Source organism: Lepisosteus platostomus, chromosome 5, assembly GCF_059453375.1.
Source record: "Lepisosteus platostomus isolate fLepPlt1 chromosome 5, fLepPlt1.hap1, whole genome shotgun sequence".
NCBI lineage: Eukaryota > Metazoa > Chordata > Actinopteri > Semionotiformes > Lepisosteidae > Lepisosteus > Lepisosteus platostomus.
Window position 1 is genome coordinate 35,200,800 of NC_142615.1, and position 18,611 is coordinate 35,219,410.

At 40.9% G+C, this 18,611-nt stretch overlaps 5 non-coding genes across 5 annotated transcripts; 3 read left to right on the forward strand and 2 right to left on the reverse strand.

Annotated features, from left to right (window-relative positions):
- Positions 1-1,771: 1,771 nt before the first annotated feature.
- On the reverse strand, positions 1,772-1,843 carry trnat-cgu (transfer RNA threonine (anticodon CGU)). The gene has a single exon. It is a non-coding gene; the product is annotated as a tRNA-Thr (tRNA).
- Positions 1,844-5,657: 3,814 nt separating this feature from the next.
- Positions 5,658-5,729, reverse strand: trnaa-cgc (transfer RNA alanine (anticodon CGC)). Its single transcript has one exon. It is a non-coding gene; the product is annotated as a tRNA-Ala (tRNA).
- Positions 5,730-7,278: 1,549 nt separating this feature from the next.
- Positions 7,279-7,351, forward strand: trnak-uuu (transfer RNA lysine (anticodon UUU)). Its single transcript has one exon. It is a non-coding gene; the product is annotated as a tRNA-Lys (tRNA).
- A 1,792-nt stretch (positions 7,352-9,143) lies between these two features.
- trnat-cgu (transfer RNA threonine (anticodon CGU)) lies at positions 9,144-9,215 on the forward strand. Its single transcript has one exon. It is a non-coding gene; the product is annotated as a tRNA-Thr (tRNA).
- A 4,235-nt stretch (positions 9,216-13,450) lies between these two features.
- Positions 13,451-13,544, forward strand: trnai-uau (transfer RNA isoleucine (anticodon UAU)). The gene is made up of 2 exons: positions 13,451-13,488; positions 13,509-13,544. It is a non-coding gene; the product is annotated as a tRNA-Ile (tRNA).
- Positions 13,545-18,611: the final 5,067 nt, after the last annotated feature.

Sequence of the window (18,611 nt, forward strand, 5' to 3'; positions counted from 1 at the left end):
AATGCTTATATTAAAAAAGCATAAATTCACATAGTGGAATTTGGACTGAACAAAGTAGTCCAGCCCTTTTACAACATTACATACCCACTGATTAAAGCTTAAAACTACAGCAGCAGGAGTAACAATAATGGCAACAACATGTTTGGATTTCGGCATTTCATTTATTCTGCGGAAACATCTTATCGGAATGAACTGTCCGAGATAAAAGAGTAATTGCGGCTCCAGATCGTTTTACAGAGCATTGCGTTGTTCTGTTCATGCTGACTACACGCTTTACATTTGTCATTTACTGCAAGCGTTTCTTTTCCAGGTTTTTCTGAAATTCCTCGCATTTGAGCCAGCACTAAAATATTTCATTCCCGTCGCTGAATACATCGTGGAAACGGTATTTGCAACGGAATGCTGTCACACATGAAACCTTTTCGTTATTCGGTTCTGAAGTTTGAAAATGAAAATAAAACGGGGGTCACTTCATAGGCTTGAAAGAAGTCCAAGCAGCATAAAAACCCGCGAATTCTCACAAAGGCTGCACCTTTCTTCTGCTGCTGTTATAAATCAGCCTTAAACATTTGAATGCATACCTTACTACTGCTAATCACATTCACGTGTTTACGAAGCTTTTTTCTGTCCGTTATGTTTTTGCATAGCAGTTTCTCCGTTTTCCTCGTATTGTGATTGTCAGCGAGCACAACAAGACTGAAACAGTGTAAAGGCAGGGTAAAACGCCTGATTGTCGGGAGTGGGATTTAAACCCGTGCCTCTATTTGGAGAGTGAAACACAAAGCTTAATAGACACAAAGCTGTGAATTTGCTGTTTTAAACTGCTCGACTATCCTGAAGAAATAGGTGCTGACTGCACCAGTCGCATCCGATTTTCCGTATTTTTAGGACGATTGATACGACTGGACTAACACAATTTGTGGCGTTTAGCATGACATGGAAAACGGTACCGGAGCATTCGGGTCCGGACTACCAGACTCAGAAACAGTTTTTACCCCCGCACTATCAAACTATTAAACTCCCAGCCTCTCTCACTCTCACCTGACCTCTCACCTATGATCTGAACCTCACAGTGCCTTCTTTCTTACCAAAAACCCAAACACAAATCTATCTCTACCATACATGTCAAAAGCTCACTCCCCATCATTTCTATCCCTTTATTTCATTCTTTTGATGCGTGTTTTTGCACATAACCTGTTACCTTTTTGTTGTTTTGCACGCTGCCTGTTGTTTTTTGGACATCGGCTGTTGTCTCTCTCTTTCTTTTGTTATACAATTGTATTGTTGTTGTGTTTTTTTCTTTGTACTACTTATGTCCGAGAGCTAGCTAAATAGCATTCCGTTATACCATATACCTGTGTATGAGTATAATGACAATAAACTTGAACTTGAACTTGAACTTGACATAGTCTTGCAGGCAGTATATTATTTTATCGTTTACTCTTTTAAAAAAACACGGTCTTCTCGTTCCTAAGTCAGATTTTTTGTGCTTTCGAACGTTACTTCCAACGTGGACTGACAGCTCACCCGATCTGTTTGTGATCAGACCATGGAGTCGGGGGCTGTACCAAGCGCACGTTCCTTCCCAATGCTGAGGCGATCATTCGGAAGATGGGTGTGAAGAGAAACAAGCTTTGTTGACTAAAAAACAAGGCAGGATATGCAAGAATACTAATCACTGGCGACAGTTATGTTCTCTTACTATTGAGATCCCTACATTGCGAGTTTTTTTAAGACTTTGAAACTAAAGGAAAGCGGTGACAAGTGGAACTGGCACGGGTGGGGCTTGAACCCACGCTCTTCGGTTTACGAGACCGACGCCTTACCACTTGGCCACCGCGCCTTCGCGTAAGCATGGGAATAAGGTTGTTCAAATTATTTTTTTCTGAATCTGGTTTACATCGCCAAATGTAAACCGGAGGCAGCAACAACAATAAAAGGGATACTTGTCCTTAAACTCGGACGTGATGTTCTGCAGACATGTGCACAATGTCCTGTTTTCTTGCAGTGTAGACATTTTGCTGTTCACGCTCCGCATTCATCTGCTTTGTGCATTCTTAGTCCGCACCTGTAACATTTAATGTCAGCCGTCCCCTGTTCTTCTATTTCTCTAGCATGACTGCGTCCTGCTGCTCGGCTTTTGTTTGTAAAGTTTGAGCGAGCGCCCCGTTCAGTGTCACTTTGTCACTGTGGTCAGAAAGCATTCATGATTCTGCTTGAGCTGCTTCATGAATTCTAGCGACTGTAAGAGCTCTTTCTAAAGTCAGCCCTTCCTCCTGCAGCAATTTATAGTCTCTTATGTGCACATTTTTCCACAAGTTGATCTCTTAACATGTCAGTTTCCAATACTCCAAAGTCACAAGATTTAGCCAGTTCTCTTAGTGCAGTCACAAAAGCATCAACAGATTCGTCCTGAGACTAAGTTCTCTGCCTAAATTTATGCCGTTCCAAAACCACATTTCTCCGCGGTGTAAAGGAAGCGTCTAAGGCAGCTACAGTCTTTTTCTCCAGGGAGGTTGGCGAAAATCCGCTGCACGGGAGCCCCGATACAGTGCAGTAATGTAGCACGTCCCACGGCATCCTGAGCTTCTGTAGATCCACTGGCTATTTAAAACAAATCTGTACGACTCCATCCATATCTTGTATTCCGTATACAAATCCCGGGCTCCGAGGTTCAGTAGAAGCGGTGGAAAAAGCTGGGCATAAGCAAAGCTTCTCGGCGCGGCTGCCATATCTTCCATGGCCAAGCTAAACGAAAAGTCCGAAAATTCAGAAGTTCGTTTCTACCAGCAAGAGAACTAAAATCTGCACTGCACTCGCTTTGAGTCCGTCAAGCACTCATCTCTCGTCGCCTTCAATGTTGTGTATGTTAATTAAGAGACGTTTTTATATCATTTTAACTATTTTATTAACTACACAGATCACGCCCTTACACCATATATACCTGCCTTCTACTCTCTCGTTCTGTTGTCTGGCGATGTCTACTCACTATACTACATTTAGCATGACTTCTTGTTGCAGTTGAGCTCAAAGCTGGAGATGATCTCCATATTCTACCACACTATCTAGTCCGAAACGTAGTACACAGTACATACTTTTTTAAGTGAAGTCAGGTTGTTAAAAAATTAAACCAGCGCCCTGTCACTGAAACGTACACCATTATCCCGCGAAACAAGCGGGGGTACTCAGCACTATGCTAACGAGGAGCGCTTGTCTGCAGCTGAGCGTCAGTTCTGTTTACTGTCAGCAGTCATTGCCTCATTTCGAAAGACTTTTTCACCTGCTTTCAGCTTTTAAAGACAGTCAAAAACGCTCAAGAAGTAATTCATGTCAGTTGGAAGTCTGTTTCTGTTGTCTCAGCTCTTGATAAAGGAAAGCCGTGCGTGGCAGACTCCCTCTCTGAAGACGTTTGCCGTCACCCTGCGAGGGAGAAGAGCCATCAATCACCGAGGCAACCACTGAGACAGTTAACATTAAACACGTGAAATGCGAGATGTTGTGATTTTTTCCCCGCTTAAGGCTTCTATTGTTTATTCTCTAACGAGAAAGACCTCTTTATTAGAAGTGAGATTTTAACAAACGTCTCCAGGGTTAACTGCGACCTGAACGCAACGCCTTAGACCACCAGCCATCTTGCCTGTGGTACTTAGAGCAGCGCTCAATAAAAATGATCAGAAACCGAAAGCGCTTCTTATGCGGATCAGTATATTCCGATTCCACTGGTTCAGCAGAAGAAATAAGAAAAGCCGAACTCAAAGCACTGTGTTGCCATTACGGGTACTCTGCAGCTGCTTTAAAATCTACTCACACCGTGTTGCCATTAAGGCTACCTAGTTAAAAAAAAACTTATCGTCATCTTTTTGAACGTGATTATTAGACACCCGTTAAATCTCCACCGAGGTTTCTTGAGAGATCTTCAGCGAGCGAGTATTAAAAAACTACGTCGCTTCCAACCTCTGCTGTCACTGTAAACTCGAACGTGATGTTCTGCAGAGTTGCAGTGTGCCTTTCCTCTTGTCGTATTCAAGAGTACTCACTGTGTGAGCTCCTCACTGCGTGTTCTGTACTCTACTGTGATTTAATTTAGATGATTACGTGGAGTAGAGTGACAAGATCTACTTGAACATTTTCGGTTTGTGAAATGAAACACTAAATACACTACTGTAAATACAAGTAATGGACATTTAAAATAACCACAGTACAGCTAGAAGAGTGAAAGATAAAAGACTATTTAGAATGACATTCACAATAGACTTAAGAACAGCACAACCGCCCGAAAAGGATCTTGAACCCTGGGCCCTCAGATTAAAAGTCTGATGCTATACCGACTGAGCTATCCGGGCTCTGAAAGAAGGTCAACACTGTCGGGATCCTCGCAAGTCACGTGTCTCTTGTTCCGAAGAGCAGTCATACCTGACCCGTCTGGAATGACCACTGACAGACTATCCAGAAGCGACGGCACCAATCCCAGTAGAATGAGTGAGAAATACAGCATGACATGGGTAGTTAAGGGGCTCCCACAATCCATCTTTCCTCACATTACTGATTTTTTTCAATAGCATTTGGACCTTTTTTCACATTCAGATTTTTTTCTCATTTAATAAAATCTTTTAATCAACAACATTAAAAAGAAAACAAATGGAACATTTTTTGGAACAATAATTAAAACAATCTTTCAATGCCTTGGTTGTATACGTGTGCACACCCTTTATAAAGGGAGTTGCAACAGTGCTGAAATTTAAAGAGCATTTCTGTAGAGAAAACAGCCTTGATGTTCAGCTTAGGGAGCCTGTCTTTTAGAAATTCTATTTCTTAACACCTTGCACAGCCTCCCGACAGACTAACAAATATTTTTTGGAGAAATTGGCTCACACACCGGAAGACACTAACGTTTATTTACGTTAGAGTATGTGAATAACAGTTTAACCGAAAAGGTTTGTAATTGTGATTTTGTTAAAATTCAATAAATCGTCTCTCAACAGTTAGAATTTATTAAGAAATTGTTTTATTTCATAAACTATAAGACAATTAAGAGAGTTTATAGGTCATATCCGTCGCTTATGTTCTTTTAACTCTAGAGTTCAGGATCCAAACCCAGCTGCGGACGATTGTGTTTCTTGAATCTCTTGTAATCATCAAAAGTCGATGTGGAGTCCTTCAGTACTTTCTCGAGTTGTGCCATGGATATTTTATACGATGAATACTTGTCATGCTCTTTTGCATTTTCCTTAACAAACGGAAAAAGTTCAAAGTGTGTTTATGGCTGTGCGTCACATCTACACGAGAGCATTTGTAACAGTACAGGACACGCAGTGAGGAGTTCGTGAAGCTTTCAGTTTAGTGCGCAGATCAGGAGGAGGATTCGCTCGCTGAATGATCTCTCAAGAAATCCCGGGTGAGATTCAACAGGTGTTTTCTGCAACAGCCACGACAAGTGTGAAGCAATCTCTGGATTTCCTGAATTTGAACTAAATTATTAGTTCAAATAATTTAGGATTTAACAGAACTAAATGAGGTACATTTAAAACAGCAGCGCAACTCTGGAGCACGTCGAGTGTGCCTGTATTTAATTGTGTAAACCTGGCTCTCTCTGAACACGAGCAAAGAGTTCTCACTCAACAGAAGATTGTGATGTGAGTACTGTAACATAAAGCACCTGGAGATGCCAGGGATTGAACCAGGGACCTCATACATGCGAAGCATGCGCTCTACCACTGAGCTACATCCCCGATGAAAAACGTAAAGGAACAGACTTAGAGATGTGCAGATCCTCACTGATCACAATCCACCACTCACGAAGAATGCCTGCAGTTTCCCACTTTCACGTTTCCTCTACTACAGAATAAATTCATGGGAATGAAGAAATAAGGAAGGAAAAATAATCGCATTGAAGCTTCAAGAGACTGGGCACAAATTAATCTATTATTTTTGTATCCAGTCACACGTGCGACTGTGGTTAATTCCCAGACGGGGAAGTGCTTTTTTTCTACCTCCTTACTCGACTGTCTTTCAATTCTGTTTTATTTGAAAGCTTTTTGCATATTTTAAGTGCTCTTGATTAAACTATGCATAGAAAAACAGCACTACTGATGATTTTCATGGACCGATGCACACTTATTCTGTACAACTCGAGTGATAAAACCCTGTCTGCAAATATTGTAGAAGAAAATAAAAGGGTGAAACAACGCCCCAACCAAAGGAATGGTAACAGGAAGGATCGTGTTCTTATTTGATAAGTCCTTTTGAGATGTCTTGTCAATGCACACAGGCGTTAGAGCTGAATAATTTACTTTTAGTGGTGTTTTTAAACAAAGATGGAACATGTTATTTCTATACCAGGAAGAAAGGAGCAGACTTTAACTTTAAGAGGCAAAAACGACACCTTATCAAAGCTAATATTAATTAAAATGACATCACAACAAAAGAGTGGAGACTTGAGTGAATAAAATTAGTTTTCATTGGACGTCTGTGTCTCCATAACTTTGTAGGTGAGAGAGAGGATTGTGATAATTTGCAGGTGCTTCTCGGAAGTGCGTTGGTGGTACAGGCGCCTTCCAAATAATTAAGTCGGGTTTGAATCCCAGCCAGTACAAACCCAAATCTTTTCAAGATAATTTGTGGTCCGCTAACACATCTTTTGAAACACTACAACAGGTAACACCCCGTGTGAAACATCATGAACATCTGTTAAAGCCTGAGTTTTACATACTCTAACGTAAATAAACGTTAGTGTCTTCCGGTGTGTGAGCCAATTTCTAAAAAAAAATATGTGTTAGTCTGCCGGGAGGCTGTGCAAGGTGTTATAAAATAGAATTTCTAAAAGACATTCTCCCTAAGCTTAACATCAAGGCAGAAAAAATGCTGTTTTCTCTACAGAAATGCTCTTTACATTTCAGCACTGTTGCAACTCCCTTTATAAACGCGTACAACCAAGGCATTGAAAGTTTTTTTTTAATTATTGTTCCAAAAAATGTTCCATTTGTTTTCTTTTTAATGTTGTTGATTAAAATATTTTATTAAATGTGAAAAAAAAATCTGAATGTGAAAAAAGGTCAAAATGCTATTGAAAAAAATCAGTAATGTGAGGAAAGATGGATTGTGGGAGCCCCTTAACTACCCATGTCATGCTGTATTTCTCTCTCATTCTACTGGGAGTGGTGCCGTCGCTTCTGGATAAAGTCTGTCAGTGGTCATTCCAGACGGGTCAGGTATGACTGCTCTTCGGCGCAAGAGACACGTGACTTCCGAGGATCCCGACAGTGTCGCTCTTCTTTCAGAGCCCGGATAGCTCAGTCGGTAGAGCATCAGACTTTTAATCTGAGGGCCCAGGGTTCAAGTCCCTGTTCGGGCGGCTGGGCCGTTTTTAATTCTATTGTGAATGTCATTCTAAATAGTCTTTTATCTTTCACTCTTCTAGCTGTACTGTGGTTATTTTATATGTCCATTACTTGTTTTTACAGTAGTGTATTTAGTGTTTCATTTCACAAACCGAAAATGTTCAAGTAGATCTTGTCACTCTACTCCACGTAATCATCTAAATTAAATCACAGTAGAGTACAGCTCACACAGTGAGTACTCTTGAATACGACAAGAGGAAAAGCACACTGCACATCTGCAGAACATCATGTCCAAGTTTACAGTGACAGCAGAGGATGGAAGCGAAGTAGTTTTTTATTATTCGCTCGCTGAACGATCTCTCAAGAAACCTCGGTTGAGATTTAACGGGTGTCTAATAATCACGTTCAAAAAGGTGACGATAAGTTTTTTTTAACTAGGTAACCTTAATGGCAACACGGTGTGAGTAGATCTTAAAGCAGCTGCAGACAGAGTACCCGTAATGGCAACACAGTGCTTTGAGTTCGGCTTTTCTTATTTCTTCTGCAGAACCAGTGGTATCGGAATATACTGATCCGCATAAGAAGCGCTTTCGGGTTCTGATCATTTTTATTGAGCGCTGCTCTAAACAACAAGAAGTCATGCTTAATGTAGTATAGTGAGTAGACATCGCGAGACAACAGATCGAGAGAGTAGAAGGCAGGAATTTAAGGTGTAAGGGCGTGATCTGTGTAGTTAATAAAATAGTTAAAATAATATAAAAACGTCTCTACATTTAGATACACAACATTTATGGCGACGAGAGATGAGTGCTTGACGGACTCAAAGCGAGCAGAACACTGCAGATTTTAGTTCTCTTGCTGGTAGAAACGAACTTCTGAATTTTCGGACTTTTCGTTTAGCTTGCGCCATGGAAAATATGGCCGCCGCGCCGAGAAGCTTTGCTTATGCCCGGCTTTTTCCACCGCTTCTACTGAACCTCGGAGCTCCGGATTTGTATACGGAATACAAGATATGGATGGAGTCGTACAGATTTTTTTTAAATAGCCGGTGGATCTACAGAAGCTGAGGATGCCGTGAGACGTGCTACATTACTGCACTGTATCGGGGCTTCCGTGCAGCGGATTTTTGCCAAACTCCCTGGAGAAAAAGTCTGTAGCTGCCTTAGACGCTTCCTTTACACCGCGGAGAAATGTGGTTTTGGAACGGCATAAATTTAGGCAGAGAACTTAGTCTCAGGACGAATCTGTTGATGCTTTTGTGACTGCACTAAGAGAACTGGCTAAATCTTGTGACTTTGGAGTATTGGAAACTGACATGTTAAGAGATCAACTTGTGGAAAAATGTGCACATAAGAGACTATAAATTGCTGCAGGAGGAAGGGCTGGCTTTAAAAAGAGCTCTTACAGTCGCTAGAATTCATGAAGCAGCTCAAGCAGAATCAAGAATGCTTTCTGACCACAGTGACAAAGTGACACTGAACGGGGCGCTCGCTCAAACTTTACAAACAAAAGCCGAGCAGCAGGACACAGTCATGCTAGAGAAATAGAAGAACAGGGGACGGCTGACATTACATGTTACAGGTGCGGACTAACAACGCACAAAGCAGATGAATGCGGAGCGTGAACAGCAAAATGTCTACACTGCAAGAAAACAGGACATTATGCACATGTCTGCAGAACATCACGTCCGAGTTTTAGGACAAGTATCCCTTTTATTGTTGTTGCTGCCTCCGGTTTACATTTGGCGATGTAAACCAGATTCAGAAAAAAAAAAATTGAACAACCTTATTCCCATGCTTATTCGAAGGCGCGGTGGCCAAGTGGTAAGGCGTTGGTCTCGTAAACCAAAGAGCGTGGGTCCAAACCCCACCCGTGCCTGTTTCATTTGTCACCGCTTTCCTTTAGTTTCAAAGTCTTAAAAAAACTCGCAATGTAGGGATCTCAATAGTAAGAAAACATAACTGTCGCCAGTGATTAGTATTCTTGCATATCCTGCCTTGTTTTTTAGTCAACAAAGCTTGTCTCTCTTCACACCCATCTTCCGAATGATCGTCTCAGCATTGGGAAGGAACGTGCGCTTGGTACAGCCCCCCACTCCATGGTCTGATCACAAACAGATCTGGTGAGCTGTCAATCCAGGTTGGAAGTAACGTTCGAAAGCACTAAAAATCTGACTTAGGAACGAGAAGACCGTGCTTTTTCATACGAGTAAACGATAAAATAATATACTGCCTGCAAGACTATGTCAAGTTCAAGTTCAAGTTTATTGTCATTATACTCATACACAGGTATATGGTATAACGAAATGCTATTTAGCTAGCTCTCGGACATAAGTAGTACAAAGAAAAAAACACAACAACAATACAATTGTATAACAAAAGAAAGACAGAGACAACAGCCGATGTGCAAAAAACAACAACAGGCAGTGTGCAAAACAACAAAAAGGTAACAGGTTATGTGCAAAAACATGCATCAAAAGAATGAAATAAAGGGATAGAAATGATGGGGAGTGAGCTTTTGACATGTATGGTAGAGGTAGATTTTCAATGTGTGTTTGGGTTTTTGGTGAGAAAGAAGGCACTGTGAGGTTCAGATCATAGGTGAGAGGTGAGGTGAGAGTGAGAGAGGCTGGGAGTTTAATAGTTTGATAGTGCGGGGGTAAAAACTGTTTCTGAGTCTGGTAGTCCGGACCCGAATGCTCCGGTACCGTTTTCCATGTCATGCTAAACGCCACAAATTGTTCGTCCAGTTGTATCAATCGTCCTAAATTTACGGAAAATCGGATGTGACTGATACAATCCGCACCCATTTCTTCAGGATAGTTGAGCGGTTTAAAACAGCAAATTTACAGATTTGTGTCTTTTAAGCTTTGTGTTTCGCTCTCTAAATAGAGGCACGGGTTCAAATCCCACTCCCGACAATCAGGCGTTTTACCCTGTCTTTTTTACCTGCCTTTACACTGTTTCAGTCTTGTTGTGCTCGCTGACAATCACAGTACGAGGAAAACGGAGAAACTGCTTAGCAAAAACATAACGGACAGAAAAAAGCTTCGTAAACACGTGAATGTGATTAGCAGCAGTAAGGTATGTATTCAAATGTTTAAGGCTGATTTATAACAGCAGCAGAAGAAAGGTGCAGCCTTTGTGAGAATTCGCGGGTTTTTATGCTGCTTGGACTTCTTTCAAGCCTATGAAGTGACCCCCGTTTTATTTTCATTTTCAAACTTCAGAGCCGAATAACAAAGAGGTTTCATGAGTGACAGCATTCCGTTCCAAATACCGTTTCCACGATGTATTCAGCGACGGGAATGAAATATTTTAGTGCTGGCTCAAATGCGAGGAATTTCAGAAAAACCTGGAAAAGCAACGCTTGCAGTAAATGACAAATGTAATGCGTGTAGTCAGCATGAACAGAACAACGCAATGCTCTGTAAAAACGATCTGAAGCCGCAATTACTCTTTTATCTCGGGCAGTTCATTCCGATACGTTTCCGCAGAATAAATAAAATGCCGAGCTCCAAACATGTTGTTGCCATTATTGTTACTCCTGCTACTGTAGTTTAAAGCTTTAATCAGTGGGTATGTAATGTTGTAAAAGGGCTGGACTACTTTGTTCAGTCCAAATTCCACTATGTGAATATATGCTTTTTTAATATAAGCATTAACAATACAATGCGTGCTCAAAAACCCCTACTTATTAGCTTAAGAAACGGCAGTGTTTTGACAAAGTGTGGTATTCGAACAGAAAATGCTGAAGTGTTTAATACTTGCTTGTGAGCAGATCTCCCTCGATTTAGACAAACTCTTGTTCGGCTGATGATTTCAGATCAAAATCTGAATCAAGTGGAAAGAAAGCTGAATTACGCTGGGTACTGGGTATCACTGTTACGCCATCAGGTCATGCTAGGAGGATTGGGGGGATGAAATTGACACAGAGGGACCCAATGTGGGGGCTGAACCCACAGTTCTGAGATTAAGAGATTCTTGCTCTATGGACTGCGCCTATATAACTCTTGTGCTACAGCGGTAATGTTTCTGGGTGTGGATGAACATGACATTATAGACTGACAGCAGGAACACGTGGCCCACAGGCAGTGGCAGTTTCGCTATATTTGGCTGCAGTATATTGTGTTGAGAGCAGCATTAACTTTCCTGCAGAGATGGGAGTGCCTTTAATACAGCTCTTTCAATCGGACAGAGTAACAGGAACTGACCTAAAGTTTCGGCTGTGGATCCATCTCCACATGGGGGACAGTAAAATAGCGATGAAGTAATGTTTCTGGGTGTGGATGAACATGACATAATAGACTGCCAGCAGGAACACGTGGCCCACAGGCAGTGACAGTATCGCTATATTTGGCTGCAGTATATTGTGTTGAGAGCAGCAATAACTTTCCTGCAGAGATGGGAGTGCCTTTAATACAGCTCTTTCAATCGGACAGAGTAACAGGAACTGACCTAAAGTTTCAGCTGTGGATCCATCTCCACATGGGGGAAAGAGACAGTAAAATTGCGATGAAGAAAAAAAGATTTGTGCTCGCTGCAAAGTAGGAAAGAGGTGGTCAGACACATGAAACAGCTTGGTGATAATTTGCAGTGACAATTTTATGTTATTTAGTACACGGATTTCTCTTCATGTTCCTTAAGATGTGTAATTTGTATGTTGGTTGTATGAGAACAGTTTCTCCTAAAGTCCTGTCAATTGACAGTGGAGAGCTAGCTGGTGCACATCTTCAAGAAGACTCTCTTTAAGGCGGTTACAAGTTTCTCGAACAAATCTGTGTCATATTTTTAAAATAGTTTAGCTAATGAGCAACGAGAGTACAAATAAATTCTCCCACCCTCCATTTGAAGATAAAACTCCATGTGCGAGTCAAAGTTTCCTTGAAGGTACTGATGTTCGTCATTATTGGACATTCCCGATGATATTGACTAAGAAGCTCAATTTTTACGTGTTGTAGTTCAACATGTGCAAAACATTCGTATCCCCTGCAAATATCGGCAAGGTCAGTGATATTCTCAACAATTTGTGCCATTGCAATTCGTGCGATTGGTGCCATACTTTTTCGAAATGTATACTGACATGCCAGGATCAGAGGGTCATATTTAAAAAACTGGTGCATTAAAATTTCTTGTACTTCAGGATTTTGATAGTCTGTTACATTGTCTTTCACACGGCGGTGTCAGAACTGTGAGACATTTTCATAATCGGGGGGAAGGCCGTAGCAATAAGCAGAAAGTGCAGTTACCTTTTCCCAGTGTAAGTCCGTGTTGTGGTGAGTTTTTAAAATTGGTTTGCGATTTTCTGAAATATATTCCATACAAAAATATAATTTGGACAGTCGCTATTTATTTGGATATTCCTTTTCAGTGAAGATGTCTACAGTATTCCAGCCGGATTAGTACTGATCGACGAGAGCCATCTACAGGCGAAAGGCGACATCACATCACAGCAGCACCATTTAAGGTGGAACGAAAAACACGCATAAGAAGCTGGTGAATAAGAAGCTACTGTAACTTCAGCCTCGTAGCAGACCCTTGGAGGCACACTCAAAATAATCATCTTTCCAAGTACTTAAGAGTCATATTTAGATTGCTTTACTGCAATTTTATGTGATTGATGGGAGATGTGAAGCCATCGAGCCTGTACTGCACTTTCACATTGAAACTGAAGCCATTTCTCATGCTTTCTCTCAGTTTCGGGGCTGCAATTGAGTGTAAAGGAGGCGACTTGAAATTGAAACGTGTAATCACCTTACAGAGGGTCTTCACGACGGGGTGCGTCAGCTAGTTCTCCATTATTGTCAGTTTACTGGACTTCTGAAGAAACCTATCTACAGCGAAGATACAAACTGCACAGTTTAAGGCACATGAAGAGAAATCTGTTTGCTGATTGACTCAAAAAATGTCGATACAAATAATCTGCCAGGCTGATTTACTTGTCTGACCACCTCCCTCAGTTCCCCTTTGCTGTTAGCACAATTCTTTCAGTTTCTTTTCTTGTATTTTCCTTGCTATTTTAGTGTTCCCCATGTATAGATGGATCCACAACCGAAACCGTTTTCACCCTGTGTTTCTGCAGCGTCAGTCTGTATGAGGAGCACGACTTGCACAGCTCCAGTGGCGCAATCGGTCAGCGCGCGGTACTTATACAGCAGTGCACAGCGGAGTCATGCCGAGGTTGTGAGTTCAAGCCTCACCTGGAGCAGTGTCTTTAGCTACTGAGAGCAACTTTCGAGTTTAGATAGTGTTAGGTATTTGATGGAGATAAATTAACATCAAACGAACAAGTAAAGATTTATTTCGAGTCACAATCGAAGAAGGCTCCACAGCTGAAACGTTGTGTTTACTTCTATTTTCAGCATGGAATAAACCTATACTTTTCCATTTGCAGCCCACGCATGCTGTGATGCAGCTCCCTACTTAAATTTCTATCAGCTGTGTACCTCCAGTTGACCTGTACATAAATATATGAGAGAGGTCTACTGAGACAAGAGGAGCACTGAAGACTTGATAAAGCTCTCGCATTAGATTCTGTATTTATGTTGTTCCCCAGATTTGTTTTTAATGTTCTTTTTCTTTTGAAGTTGTTGCGTTTGGTTTTTTTTCTGATTGGTAGCTACAACGGGTCAGTTGCAACAAACTGGCTGCTGAAATTTGTCAGCAGCTCTGTAGCAAACCTGTTCTCAATTGCAACAAACCTAAAATAACAGCTGCTCCCCATTAGATGTTACTAAAGTAGGAGACTAAGCAGACGAAGTGGAACAATAGATTACATTGGAACTGTCCTGAATGTAGTGGAAATAATATCGTCATTAAGTAATGAACAATTGCTTTCCAAACACTACAATTATTCACAAGGAATTTTATCAATACTTATTTTATTAATAAAAGTGTAATATCTTAATAATCAACTTTAATGTTATCTTTATTAGTAGCTGTATTACAGGTAATGCATGCACAGACTTTATTATACTATAATGAATTTTCAGATATCCCGGGGAGAGAACTGAAATGAAGGAAATACATATTTAAAAGGGGTGTAAGTCTTAAATGTGTTCTGTCACATAGGGGTGTTAATTGAATAGATTTGTTGTAATATTATTTGACTCTACACTTGTGTTTCTCAGGAGACAGCATTAATATTGGGGATTTGCGGATACAGATAATAAGTTGTACTATACAGGCAAATGTATGGTTACCTTAATGAAAAAAAAACTCTTATCATTACCCTTTTCAACATTATTATTTAAGACAGTCTTTCAGAACAGTATTCTCGTATTAGTGGCTATAGTCTAATCATAATGGTGGTGAAACAGGCGAAATGTGCGGAAAGAATTGGAGATGGAACAGGAGACTCATCCAGTCGATAGAAAGCTTGGGTAGGACTGCACTAACACCGTGCCAGTGCTTAGTAGCGTCATTTAAAAATAATACGTGGTTTAACAATATCAACTGCTCTTCTGTGAGCTCAGCTCCACTACTAGTAATACATTGCCCAAATTTTCAAATTAGATACATGTGTTTTCTACGTGTATGTAATAGGTACTTTTTTGTTTTAACTGATTTAAAATATAATCTTTATAAAACAGACAAAGGGTTTATGTGTCGCGCTGAAATTCACACACAAGTAAGGAAAGATATCGCGCTTAGGAAGAAATCCAGAGTGGAGACGCCGGCGATTGAAAACAACCACATACAGCCTGTATGTGCTCTACCACTGAACAAACTTCCGACAACTACTGTATCTTTATCTGCAGCACTTTCTTTTAGGAAGAGTGAGGAGTCTACAAGCCTAGAAAATAAGACAACTAAGTGAACGACAAATTTTCACTTTTTGATTAAAGAACATAAAAAACACCTTTCTTCCAGCCAAATTCAAACCAGAGAACAAAGAGTTCCCAGCTGTTTCCACTATATTCCTCCGCTCTTACAACTGAGTTATCGAAAACACAGGAAGCCCACCTTTTGTCTTACATAAAGCACAATGTAGTGCAGCGGTCCTATTTATTTAAAACCCAGTTCGAAATCAAATCTCATTCCCATAGTCCTGTTTAGTTTGAATTTAAGCAGTTGTAGCAGCAATGCTTGGTAATAAGACAGAATTAAGCGTTGCTGTGCTTTCCTTAATGAGGCCCCATCTCACTCTCCATCTCTGTGGTTCAGCCACAGAGAAAGTATTCATGCAGGCTGATTTAAGATGTTTTCTTTTGATAAGGGACAGCTCCCAAACGGGGATGCACTTAGATAAGCCTGGCTATCATGATCAATGGTCATCCATTGGCGCCTATCTGTCTAGGGAGTGCCAAATGGACATCTGGACTGCATTCCTAAGTGTCAGGAGTATGTGACTCGTATCTCACCTTGATCAACCAATTAGAGACTGGCAGGGTGTGGTAACACCATGTGGGTCTCCAATGCCCGCCAAACTCTCAACCAATCAGAACACATCTGTGTCTTGGTCAAAAAGGGAGCGCAAGCTCAGATCAGGGCTCTCCTTGGCCATTTTCGCGCATCCTCAGAGACAATCACGTGACAAAGGCTGTTGTCTGCAAAGGGACTTGGACTTTGTTCTAAGCGCGGGGCCGAGGATCCTGTACGTACTCAGAATTCTACCAACGTGAACGCTCCGCTTGATCAACGGCAGCCCACAGTTGGACCCTCGTCGACAACCTGAATAGCTTATTCAGAAGCAGCGCTGGACCGGGAACGAACCAGCTTCTTCCTGGGCAAAAGAGTGACTTGTGAGGACTAGCCGTCACACTGCATAGAGTGCATAGTGCATAGAGACTTTCTACCAGCCAGCCGGACTGCTGGTAGATCCCCTCGGAGCAACGACTGCCCTGCGCGCCGCAGTCAGATTCCTCCGCCCGTCCTACTCCGAGCTGCACCTCGACTGGTTGGCCAGTAGCCAGAGGACGCCGGGACAACGCCCATTGGACAACCGCTGGGACTGAGGCTGCAACAGAGCCTGTCAGCTGGTTTGGTGTTCGTGCTGGGAAATTCCAAATCCATACACAGTGGATAAGTAAACCCCATGTTCTACATTGCGTCTCGAGAATTCAATTGTACCTCAACACAAGTTGTTATCAATTTAATTCATGAGTAATGTATTTACTTCCGAGTTTAGAGTAACAGTGGGTAATAACACTGATTAGCGATTTGGTAACCGAACGATATATATTGACATATATTCTCTGTTGTGTATCTCTTTGTGTTTGCATCTCTTCGAGATTATATACTTTGTATATTGATAACCCTCACAGTAAGGTCTGCTGCTCGTATCCAGGCAGACTAGTATATGTTTGGTGCACAATTTATATGAATAAATGTATCTCGTGTATTGAACCCGTGTGTGTGCGTTGTTAGTTGTTCTGACGATTGATTTTCTAAAAACCACAACGAACAACCTCGTGATTACTGCTACAATTAATAATTGTCTCAGTAAACCCATCAAACCTCTACACTTGTATACTATAATTTATTATCTGTACCCGCAAATCCCCAATATTACTGCTGTCTCCTGAGAAACACAAGTGTAGAGTCAAATCATATGAAATAATACAACAAATCTATTCAATTAACACCCAGATGTGACAGAACACTTTTAAGACTTTAAGACCCCTTTAAATAAGTATTTCCTTAATTTCAGTTCTCTTCCCTCCATGGGATACCTGAAAATTCACTATAGCATAATAAAGGCTGTGCATGCATTACCTGTAATACAGCTACTAATAAAGATAACATTAAAGTTGATTATTAAGAAATCACGCTTTTATTAATAAAATATGTTTTGATAAAAGAAGTCTTAATAGAACCTAGGTAAATCCCTGTAGTAGTCTAACACCTACAAAAAAGAAAAAAAAAACAGAACAACTTCAAAACAAAGAGAAAAAGAACATTAAAAACAAATCTGGGTAACAACAAAAACACAGAAAAGTGAGTGCTTTTTCAAGTCTTCGGTACTCCATCGTGCTCCTCTCGTTTCAGTAGGCCTCTCTCATATATTTGTGTATAGGTCTGCTGGAGGTCCATTGCTGATGGTAATTTAAGTAGGGAGCTGTGTCAGCATGTGTGGACTGCATAGGAACAAGTAAAATTTTATTCCATGCTGAAAAGAGAAGCAAACAATGTTTGAGCTTTGGAGCCTTCTTCAGGTCTGACAAGGAACAAACCTTTACTTGTTCCTTTCATGTTAATTTAGACCTGATCTCCAGCAAATACTTAACAGGACCTAAACTGGTCAGTTAGTTTAAATAGTTGAAAATATAGGCCACACTGCTCCAGGTGAGGCTTGAACTCAATCTCAGCATGAGTTCGATCGCACCACTGGAGCTGCAGAAGTCTTTTTTTACACAGACTAATGCAATTGCAATTAGTCACGAAACAAACGAGAACTGCAGCTGTACACTTGAGACAGGATGCTACTGTATTAATTTTGTTTAACACTCTAGTCGAACAAGCCGACATGTCACTATTGCTAAATCATTACAAAAGACGCCAACTAATGACCAGTTTTATTTTTAACAGAACTTTACTGAAAGTTAAACTTATAAAACTACCTGAGCAAATAAATACAACAATTATTGTTCCTCTGACCTTCTCAGTATTTCTTTTTTTAAATTAATACATTTATTTATCCACAGTGTGCCTTGTGCTTACTTTTCAGAACTCTCTCTCCTGTGTCAGTAGGAGCTTACATTTCAAGTTAAGTTCTTTAATCAGTTCCAATATCTTCCTTTCAAAGTAGGGAAGAGCAAGCTGGCATGTTGTTTTGCCTGTGGTTATTCTTTATGACTATATCTTCTGACACCTGTGCACAATCCTACAACATTACAAGAGAAGCACTATAACAGGAGTCATAAAAATGCAAGAAGCCACTTTGAACAATCTTTCGGAATTGTAAAACAACTAACGCTTTGCTTGGCTGTCATTTGGTTTGTATACCAGTCCATCAAGAGCCAGCACCATCATCATCAGGTCATGTGCAGTCCTACACAACCTTGCGATTGACTGGGATGAGCTACCTTTTCCATCTCCATGGCATGCAGCACACTCTGGCTGTTTCAACACAGTCATTATTGGACCACAGTGCACTGTCTCTTCTGTCCTGTGGCCATCATAATCACTTTTAAGAAGCCAAGTTTTTTTCTTTAACATGTGCTTGGGTGCCACCCATTTCCTTATTATCCCTGCTTTCCACTGATAACCACAAATACAGAGACCCATCACAATAAAATACTTAGCAAATCTATTCAGTTGACTCCCAAATTTT